We start from the raw sequence: 11,244 nt of genomic DNA, 5'->3' as shown, positions 1-11,244 counted from the left end.
ACTAGGAAAATGATAGTGAATTTACAAAAATGAGTGTTCATTGTTCAAAAGTGGATGAAGGTGTTCATGTTGTTGGTTTCTGTTTTATGTGTAATAGTGATAATTTTAGTTTCAATGTTGATGAGGAAGGGATGATTTCTTGTAACTTTATTGTAGATTGGTTCTGTTGTAATGAAATGAATGAAATAAAGAGTTGTTTCATAATTAATGGACTTGTGCTTATAGAATCTGATATGTGTTCATCAGTAAGCATGGGATGATTGTAATTTGACTTGAATATAAAGAATTGGTTTACATAGAATTGAGTTACAAAATTAGTATAGTAATGCACATAATCTGTTAAGGTAAGGAAGAAAACATTGCAATGTTCAACTTGATACTTCTGTTTCATATAACTTATCAAACCTTAAGTGTACTCAGTCCTGTTTTATATAACTTGATATTTTATCCTTATCAAACCTTAAGTGGTATGAATCATTCCATAAAAGCAAAGATAACATTCCATAAAAGCAAATATAAACATCAGAATTGGTTACAACACTGAGATAAACATCAGAATTGGTTAAAAAAAATATGTGCTGAAATTGTGACATCAGAATTGGGTCAACATCAAAATTGGTTCAACATCAGAAATGTTTACATCATTAAAAGGTAAAAAAAAGATGTGCTAAAATTGTGACATCATATTTGGTTCAACATCAGAATTGTTTACATCATTAAATGGTAAAAAAAATATGTGCTGAAATTGTCACAAGTAAACATCAGAATTGGTTACAGCACTGAGATATACATTAAAATTCCCTTCCTATGCTTCAGGCTCATTTGATGATGGTATGTTTGGTTCATTTTCTGGGTTGCTTTGTTGTGTTTGGTCAGGGTTCACATCACGATCTTGGGTTGATTTCTGGCAAGAAGTTCTGTTGTGACCCAGCTCCCTACAAATGCCACATCTTTTATGTATACAATCATTCCTCATTCTTGTGTCATCCCTGACTAACTCCCATTCCTGCAACCTTCTTTTCTTCTTCGGCCTCCCTGGCAATATTCTCTTTTTTGGAGGGAACACATCATTATATGGGGTAATCTGCCACATGTTCTCACCATTAATTGGATACACAATGGAAGAGTACATTTCTTCATATGTTGACTTCCTAAAACAAACAGGGATGAAGTCCTTTGCATCTAAATTCAGAAACTTCATAGCAGCCAACGCATGACAACATAGAATGCCCGAGATAGCCCATTTCCTGCATGTGCATTCATATTTGTCTATATCAACTACAAACTTGTCCCCAGCTTGGGACACATGACGGACTTCAAACAACTTCAGTGCTAACCAACTAGAAAAAAAATTAATATTCAGAACCTTCACATTTGTTTAAGTGTTGAACACATGATAAATGTTAATAAATTAAGCTTACCTAGGAATCCAAAATTTACTTAGCTGGGACTCCTTATTAACTCTACTCTTGATTTTAGGACAAATCAACCCAGACAATGATTCACTTTTTGTTCGATTTGTTGCCCATCTGTTCATCAAGTAAAGGCGGATCTCCTCCAACATGGTTATGATTGGCTTTGACCTTGTATGTACCACAACACTGTTGAATGCCTCTGACATGTTGTTTACCAAAGTATCACATTTAGAAGTGGTGTAAACCTTGATCGTGACCAGTATCTACATTGCAAGAGATTATGAAATATTACTATCACATTCTGGCACTTGCACAAGTATGAATTGAATCACAAACACATTTATTGAAGAACATACCTAGGAGGAATTTTTATTAGGTATTTGAAAGCCTCAATGTTGACTTCCTTTAATTTTTTCATTTCGGTTTCCTAGGCTTGTGGATGGGTTGTTATAGCTACCTTCCACATCAACCGCTTTAGCTGCTTTCCAGGGAATTTTTTCCTGAAATTTGCGTAAAGGTGCCTAACACAAAAGCTTTGATCAACTCCAGGGACCACTTTTTGAATAGCTTGCATTAAGCCCTGTAATTTGAAATTGTCAGTGTTGTTAAAGGTCTGATATCAATAACAATGAAAATGAACATACGTTTTTAAGGAAAAAAGGGCATGTGAATAACCTTTTGTTTATCTGATATGAATGTCAAGGATGCATGTACTGGCTCCCCATCAACGTCTTCAACCAGAAGTTCCAGAAACCATTTCCACATGTCCTTATTCTCTACTTTCACCAATGGCATATGCTAGAGGTAACATCTGGTCATTTGCGTCTCTTCCAACAGCAGTTAGCAATTCCCCACCATATTTACCTTTTAAAAAAAACACCATCCAACCCTATAATTGGCTTGCAGGACACAAAACTGTACTTGCAGGCCTTTAGACAAACATATAACCTCTTGAAAATATGTCGACCAACATTCTCTTCCACTTGCACCTTCATTGTGGATCCAGGATTACGAGTTAGGAGCTCATTCGCATAATCATATATCCTTTTATATTGCTCTTTGAAAGACCCATCTACATGGTCTGAAGCAATGGCCTTTGCCCTATAAGCCATGGATCTAGATACACCTACATTCCACTTTCTACTTATCTTGTCACGAATTTCCACTCCTTGACTTTGGATTTCTCTCACAGTTTTCTCCAACCTTTTACTCAGCCATTTTGAATTAAGTAATTTGACTTTGTGCTCTCTACTACAACTGTGGTTGTCAACAATAGTCCTTAATTTCCATGTTCGTACTGCATTCATATAAGCACAGTATGCCATCCAAGGGCAGTTTCCTTTTTACCACCCATACATTTGACCCTAATTCTCTTCTTATCATTTTTAACATATGTTAGATTTCTTCCATTTTCTACTACATACATTTTGATGGCATCCAGAATATCTTGCTTGTCACCAAAATAAGTCCCCAAATCCCACTTGTAATCCACCATTGTTTTAGGCATACTAAATGTTACAAACTTTCCATATCTGTCTTCTTCATCATCTTCTCCATGACTTTCTCCTCCACTAAGCAATTCTTCTGATTCCCAATTATCACTGGACAAACCTCTATCATTGTCAATATTTATACCATCATCAACATCACTATCGGACATGTGAGTCCATGATGGTCCATCATCTTGCACATCAACTTCGATTTCACCAAACCAATTCCCAACTCCATGTCCTACCTCTTCTTGTATATCACAGTCAACTAGGTCTTCCATACAGTCATAATTAACATCCACATTGTAATCAACATTGGCATCCTCACCACTAGAACTCCAGCCACGAACATCAACATCATCTCCTTCAAACTGACCCACATCACATTCAACTTCAATTTGACCTTCTACAACATCATCTCCCTCACATCTTTGTTCACACTCACCATTACCTTCCTCTTGACACTCACCATCACCTTGTTCACACTCACCATCACCTTCCTCTTGACACTCACCATGACCTTGTTCACACTCACCATCACCTTCCTCTTGACACTCACCGTGACCTTGTTCACACTCACCATCACCTTCCTCTTGACACTCAGTGACCTTGTTCACACTCACCATCACCTTCCTCTTGACACTCACCATGACCTTGTTTACACTCACCATCACCTTCCTCTTGACACTCACCGTGACCTTGTTCACACTCACCATCACCTTCCACCTGACACTCACCATGACCTTGTTCACACTCACCATCACCACTATCATGCATCACAGGTTGAACTTCTTCTTCACCTATATTATGAGGAACATTTTCTAACAAGTGCATGATCTCAGGTTCAGACATTGTGTGAACAACAAATAGATGAACCTCACCATTTAGCCTAGCTAAGTTAATCATGTGTCTGACTCCTTTATCATCACACAAAGGCTCTAACCTATTATCTAACACAAAAGCCCCCCTCCCCTACACAATACCACAACTCCTTAAACCCATCATATCCAAGTCCTTTTACTACACTAACTACAATGAAGTAGCTCCACATGTCTGGGTCAAAAGACAGAGTTGTACTTTCCCCCTCATACTTAAGTGGCCCATCATTTATGAAATGACCTCCATGGTGGAAAACAACTTCAAAATGATCCTCCATGTACAACACTATAATAGTATATATCCTATAAAATAATAAGAGGGCCAACGACAACAAAAATTATACAAAATTAGAACCAGGACAAGGAAACATGGGGACCAACAACAACATAACTTAAACAAAATAAAAAGCACAAGAAACAAACATGGGGGACCACATTTCAACAACAATATAAAGCACAACAACAATTAAACATGGGGGACCACACTAGCACACCACTTCAAACATGGGGGACCACGAATGAGCATGCATCATTGGCCAAAATATACAAACAATTAAACATTTACTAACCTGAACACGTGTTACACCTCCAACGACCTTCGCGAAACTCTTCCACGTGATTCACCGCAAACAATTAGCTGCTTCCACCGAAAACCACCGATAGATGACTACAATTTCATACAACGAAAGGTTATGTATAGGTAATTTCACACCTAAGCGCAATGTTCCCCAAATCCCAGCACAAGGACAAACCCACCCACGAACCTTACTTTCCCCAATTTCTCACACACAAAATATCTGACCCCAAATAAGTTTTAATTATATTTCCATAATACATTTGACCCTAATTCTGCTTTTATTATATTTTACAATTTAAAATGATATAAAATCCACGTATTAAGCTCAAATTGTGCCACCCTAAAATAAAAGGATGCCTCAGCATGCCACCTGTTTAAAAAGTTAACGTCGTCATTGCATTTAACGGAAAGGGTATTATTGACTCAATTTTGTCAAATTAAGGATCCAATTGAGCACTTCAAAATAGGAGGACCCAATTGATACGAATCCGTAGAAATAGGAACCTCCGAATACATTAAACCAAATATTTTTCACCATATGATGACAAATTATTATAAAATTTAATATGAGAATTAAATATAATATATATAAATATTTTTTTCTGTTTCGCATTATTCATGTATTATAATATTAAACTATAAAAGAATTATTATATAATTAAACCATCCACAAAACAAAGAAAATAAAAGTTTTCATAATAGTTATACAAAAATAATTATAAATAAAATAAGTTTGTGATTTTATTATAAGACCCTGATAGAAAATTTCATATTTCTACTTGCTAACTTAATTTAATTTTTGTATTGATACTATTTCTTTATTACAGCAACCTTGCATAATAGCTTAATTAAATTAATATATTAGAGTTTTAATTTAAAATAATTTTATTCAACTTTTATATGTATTCACAACAATTGATATAAGTACATACGTCTAACCAATTAATATGTGAAGGATATAATAATATTTTTGAGTCACTTTATAGAAAATCATTATTTGGTAGGATACATGATTGCATATATGTATGAATTGTATGTGTAAATATCGCATAAAAAGAGCTTCTGAACAGAAGAAGAAACATCGCCCTTTAGTAAGTGATATCTTTGTTATTGCTTCTTTTCTTTCATACCATTTATAAATTTATCAATCGCTGACTACTCTTCTTCAACAAATAGATGGATTAGAAACTACTATAAATATATTTTTAATAAATTATGAAATAGTTATATTCTTAATAATTAAAAAAATATAATCTATCAGACAATATTTTCTAAATTTCATTTTTCTACTAGCTAACTTAATTTAATTTTTGTATTGATACTATTTCTTTATTACAGCAACCTTGCATAATAACTTAATTAAATTAATATATTAGAGTTTTAATTTAAAATGATTTTATTCAATTTTCTATGTGTATATGTATTCACTTTTAAACAATTGATATAAGTACATACGTTTATCCAAACAAGACACCTTCACCTCTCTCTACCCATGCAAAAGAGAACCCCCAAGACTCTCCACTATAACCAGCCCACACAATTTATCTATTATGATTTTTCAAAATGAAAAGTTTAAAACATTAGAAAGAATTAAACTTAATATATATAATTAAAATTAAATTAATTGATTACCTAAGAATATAAAAAAAAGGATAATTATACATAAATATTCTCTACAAACTGTTAAATATTATAATATAAAACATACATTTTTTTAATACTTTACAGATATTTAGAGGAGTAAAATAATGATTTAAAAAATTTAATAACATAAAATATCTCATCATGATCATCACGTGATATGTCATTAAGGAGGCATCCTATTGGAGGGGACATCAGTGCATGGCTGTATAATTATGGAAGCACTCTATTGGACGACACATCGGTGATAACATTTCTCTGCAATGGCTGTATAAAGATGGAAACCTCTTACCAATAATAATAAATTTCTGTGTGATAACAAGGAAAAACCTATTACCAGAAAAACATCTCTGCAATGTCAATGAAGTTACTGTCTCCTCAGGTCACCGATTCTTTACTCTTCACCATCAACTCGCTCCCAACTCAGCACTGAACTCGGTCATTGCTTTTTCATCTAAGGTTCATATTTGTGCTTAATGGTGGTGGCAATGGGTTCAGCTTGCTTCCAATGGTATTGTTTTCTCTCTTTATAAATCATATTTTTGTTCTCTTTTCTCAACATATGAACTGGATTAGACCATGAGTTTGGAAGAAGTTAAAAAATGTTTAATCCGGTCTTTTTTGCTCACGCCGTTAAAAACATAACGGTGCAAATGACACCGTGGCCAAACCTGAGTGAGTTCTAGAGTTTGATGAATATGTGACTCGAAGAATTAAATGAAGAGAGAGAAACGTAAATAGTTCTTTAAAGAATTAAATGCAGAGAGAGAATACACCACTTTCTCAATAAAATTACACAACATCCATTCACACACAACCCAACCTATCCATATCAACATCAAACAAATATAATTGTTAACCCTCAGCAAGTGTAACCGAATCGTATCAAGTAATAATAAATGGTAAGACCAAGTATCGTTTCCCAAAGGACTCACGGCCTAAACAATTATGTGATTTGTTGATTAAATAAGTCATGTATTGATCAATTGGATCAAAAGAAGCAAAAGTGATTGAAATTATAGAATGATGATGTTGTTTAGGGTTTTCAATTCATCCTATCCATTCTCATGTATTCAAGAATTCATCTTCTTCGTTAATGTTAATGCGACTTTCTAATTTACCTTAAACTCAATGTCTTGGTGAAGAAAGCCTATTCCTAATCACTAATTTACAATGTCTTGTCTCCCTAACAATTATTCATACATTACATTCGCACAGAAGCTTAAAGGCAATCAATCCTCCTATCCCTATGTCTAGGTAATATTACTATTGGGAGAGTTTCTTCATGTCTAGATTTATCTATATGTGTCCATACAAATAAAATCAATGATCATGCAATTGAATGAGTTAAACAAAGCATTCATAGAGTATAGAAGAAAAACCCTAACAATTAATGAAAGAAAGCATATGAATTAAAGAACCAATTCAATACATGAGAGTTTCAAAGGATTACATTGATTCCCCAATAACAATGAAGGTTTAGTTCACCATAAGCATGGTGAAACTAGATGAAAAATAATGAAAGAATGAAAGATAGAACCCTAGAATTTGAAGAATGGAACCTGAGCTTCCAAAATCCTCCTCCAAGGGATGAAGAAAGTGTGATTTTGCTTCGTTCTGCCAAAAGATACTAACCCTAGGTCGACTAAAACCTTATATAGACTCTTAAAGATTATAGAAAAGTGGCCCCAGGCCCATTAAAATGCCGCTCAACGGTAATTTCCGCTTAGTGGTAAGTGCGATTCTTCTATTTGACGCTCAGCTGTAGTTTTGCCTCTCAGTGGTGACTATGGGACTTTAGAGTGCCGCTCAGCGGTAATTTCCGCTGAGCGGTACTTGTGACTCTTCTTTTATGCACTTTTTTCTTCCTTTTCTGACTCAAACTTATGGCTTCTTCAGTTCTTCCATTCAATTCATCTTAAAACCTGCAAAAACAAGAGAAACCAAGCATAAAACCCATCAAACTCTCTTATTTCCAAAACATAAGCAAAAACAAGATTACAAGCTAGTTTCTAAGTCATACAGGTTGTCTTTAAGGTCAAAATTAAGTCTAAAAATAACAGTTTTTCAACTGTTATCACATACCGATCGGGATACATGTGATAACACCAGATTGTTGGAATCAGTGATAGAAGCTCTACAGCAATAGAACGTTGCCTTAGTACAACAGAATACAGCGGTGTTACAAAGTTTGGAGGCTGCTAGAGCAAATTCAGAGGCAACCCAAAGGCAATAATATCAACCAATAGGTATACAGCTGTACCGTCCTCTTCCATCTCTAATCATCAAACTGAGTGGAGTTTAGAGAGCTTTCTCCAACATCACCCGGCCAAGTTTAATGGAAAGTGTCTTCTGGATGAAGCCGATCAATGGTTAAGGGACATGGAAAGAATTTACAATGCCAAGAGATGCCCGTAGGACACAAGTTGGCATATACAGAGTATCTTTTGACAAGGGAGGCCAATCATTGGTGGAATAACATGAAGTTGATATTAGAAGGAAACCATATTCCCATCTCTTGGGAAGTTTTCAAGAACAAGTTTTATGAAGAGTACTTCGCAGATAGCGTCTGGTTCGCTAAAGAGGTTGACTTTTTTCAGCTGGTGCAATGAGGAATGTCAGTATCAGAGTATACTGATAAGTTTAAGCATCTGGTGAGATTTAATACTATGGCCACAAATGAAGAGTGGTAGTGTCGAAAGTTTGAGAATGGGTTGAGGAGTGATCTGAAATTGTTGATCTCCAGTTTGTGTATTAAGTCGTTTCCTGCAATGGTGGAATGAGCCAAGGTGTTGGAGAAGAACACGGTGGAGGTGGAATAGCAAAGGAAGCTGCAACAGCAGAACGTTCGGGGTCCAATTTCTTCCAAGAACACTTCGGGTCTGAGGATAACCCCTTATACTCGGCCTTTGCCTTCTACAAATGTTGGTTCTTCTTCTCAATCCTCGGGTTCGGTTGATCAGTCTGGACAACAAGGATCAGTAGCTTGTTTTCATTGTGGAGGATCCCATTACAAGTCTGCGTGTCCTCAGCTGGTGGGAGGAAAGTTTTGAATTCAGTGTAGAAGGAATGGTCATGTGGAGAGTGAATGTAATATGGGAAGGAGAGCAGTTTTAAGGCCTCCAAATGCTGAAAGAAGTCAACCAAGAGCTGGTTGATGAAAAATTTATGAACACCGAAAAACGGCGCCAAAAGCTTGTTTAACCCTCGGCAAGTGTGACCGAATCGTATCAAGTAATAAACTCGGTAAGACCAAGTATCGTTCTCCCAAAGGACTCACGACCTAGTTAGTTATATGATTTCTTGATTATTTAAGACTTGTGAACAAATTGGTATAAGTTTCAAATGCAAAAGACAAGAATTAAAAGTATTCATGTGATGATCAATGGGAAAGAAGAACACAAACACTAGACAAATTATATGGATGAGTATGTTGTTGGGGTAATCAATTTCATCTTATCCACTCTCATATATTTTAGGAATTCATCATTCTTTTCATCAATGTTAATTCCACTCTCTAAATTACCTTGCAAGAAAGCCTATCCTTAATTACGAGTTCATACAATTCCTAGCATCCCTAATAATTAATTTTGAGGCACAGAAGCTTAAAGGCAACCAACCCTCATATCCCTATGTCTAGGCAATATGCTATTGGGAGAATTTCCCCATATCTAGACTTCCCCGTATGTGTCCATATCGACAAAATCAATAATCATGACATCGAATGAGTTAAACAATGCATGCTTTGAGCAAAGAGGAAAAACCCTAACTATTAATGAAAGAAAGCATGTATCAAATAAGATGTTTAAACACAAATTCCATATATGAGAGCTTCAAAAGATTACATTGATTCCCCAACAACAAGAAGAGTTTAGTTCACCATATTCATGGTGAAACTAGATGAAATACAATGAAAGAGTGAAAGATAGAACCTTAGAAAGTTAAGTAGGTAGCCTTAGCATCCAAGATCTTCCTCCATAGGGTGGAAAGGTGAGTGTTTGCTTCGTACTCTGCCAAAGATACAAACCCTAGAAATTCCTAAAGCTTATATAATATTCGCAATATTACAGAAAAGTGGGCCTAAGCCCAAAAGACCACCGCTCAGCGGTAAACTGCCGCTCAGCGGTACCAGCACGTAGTCAATTCTCCCCTCAACTGCACTTTCACCCCTCAGCGGAACCAACGGGTGTTCTTGAGTGTCGCTTAGCGGTAAACTGGCACTGAGCGGTACTTGCGGCTTCTCTTCTTTTGCACTTTTTGAGTTCTGCTCTGATGCCATCTCTATCCTTCTTCACTTCTTTCATCAAATTCATCTTAAAACCTGCATAAAACACTGAAATCAAGCATAAACCTGTCCAACTCTCTTATTTCTAAAAATATGAACAAAAGCATGATTCTAAGCTACTTTCTAAGTGTTAAAGGTTGCTTTTAGTGTCAATTTTAAGCATGAAAATAACAATTTTTCAACTGTTATCGGTGGTGGACGAGCACAAGCAGTGGGACGCGTCTATGCATTGACGGGAGCTGAAGTTGCAAGTTCAGGTAACCTCATTATTCGTACTTGCTTGCTATTTGGTGTTTCTTGTTGTGTGTTGTTTGATTCGGGGGAAACACACTCCTTCATCTCCCAGGCATGTGTTGAGAAATTGGGATTGACCGAGGGTGAGATGTAGTTTGATTTGGTGGTGTCAACCCCAATAGCTGGTGAGGTTAGGACGTCTACTGTGTGCATTAGATGTTCTATTGAGGTTGATGGGTGTAGATTTATGATGAATCTTATTTGCTTACCTCTTCCAGGCTTAGAGGTAATTCTAGGAATGGATTGATTGACTGCTAATCACATTCTTATTGATTGTGGAGAGAAGAAGTTGATTTTTGCTAGTGAAGAAGAGAACATGTCGTTGTCTATTGATCAACTGAGGGTAGATCTAATGCAAGGCACTAGTTGCTTCTTGATACTGTCTCATTTAGAAGTGATTGAAGGAGAACAACGTTCAAACCGTTCGGTACAAGGTGGGCAGAGTCAAAACTGTTTGGTTGTAATGGAATTCCTGGATGTTTTTCCTGAAGAGGTGCCAGGATTACCCCCTCCAAGAGAAGTGGAATTCTCTATTGACTTGGTGTCCAAAGTTGGGCTAGTATCTATTGCACCATACCGAATGGCTCTAGCAGAGCTAGCTGAGCTCAAGAAGCATATTGAAGATTTAATGGACAAGCAGTTCATTCGGCCAAGTGCGTCACCG

General features: G+C 36.1%; 1 pseudogene; it reads right to left on the bottom strand.

Annotated features, from left to right (window-relative positions):
* Positions 1–805: 805 nt before the first annotated feature.
* On the bottom strand, positions 806–3,186 carry LOC148201619 (uncharacterized; annotated as a pseudogene).
* Positions 3,187–11,244: the final 8,058 nt, after the last annotated feature.

Source organism: Vigna umbellata, chromosome 3 (genome assembly GCF_029865625.1).
Source record: "Vigna umbellata cultivar VRB3 chromosome 3, Vumbellata_1.0, whole genome shotgun sequence".
Classification (NCBI taxonomy): Eukaryota; Viridiplantae; Streptophyta; class Magnoliopsida; order Fabales; family Fabaceae; genus Vigna; species Vigna umbellata.
Note: the sequence above shows the minus strand (reverse complement) of the source record. Positions and strands in the feature narration are given on the sequence as shown.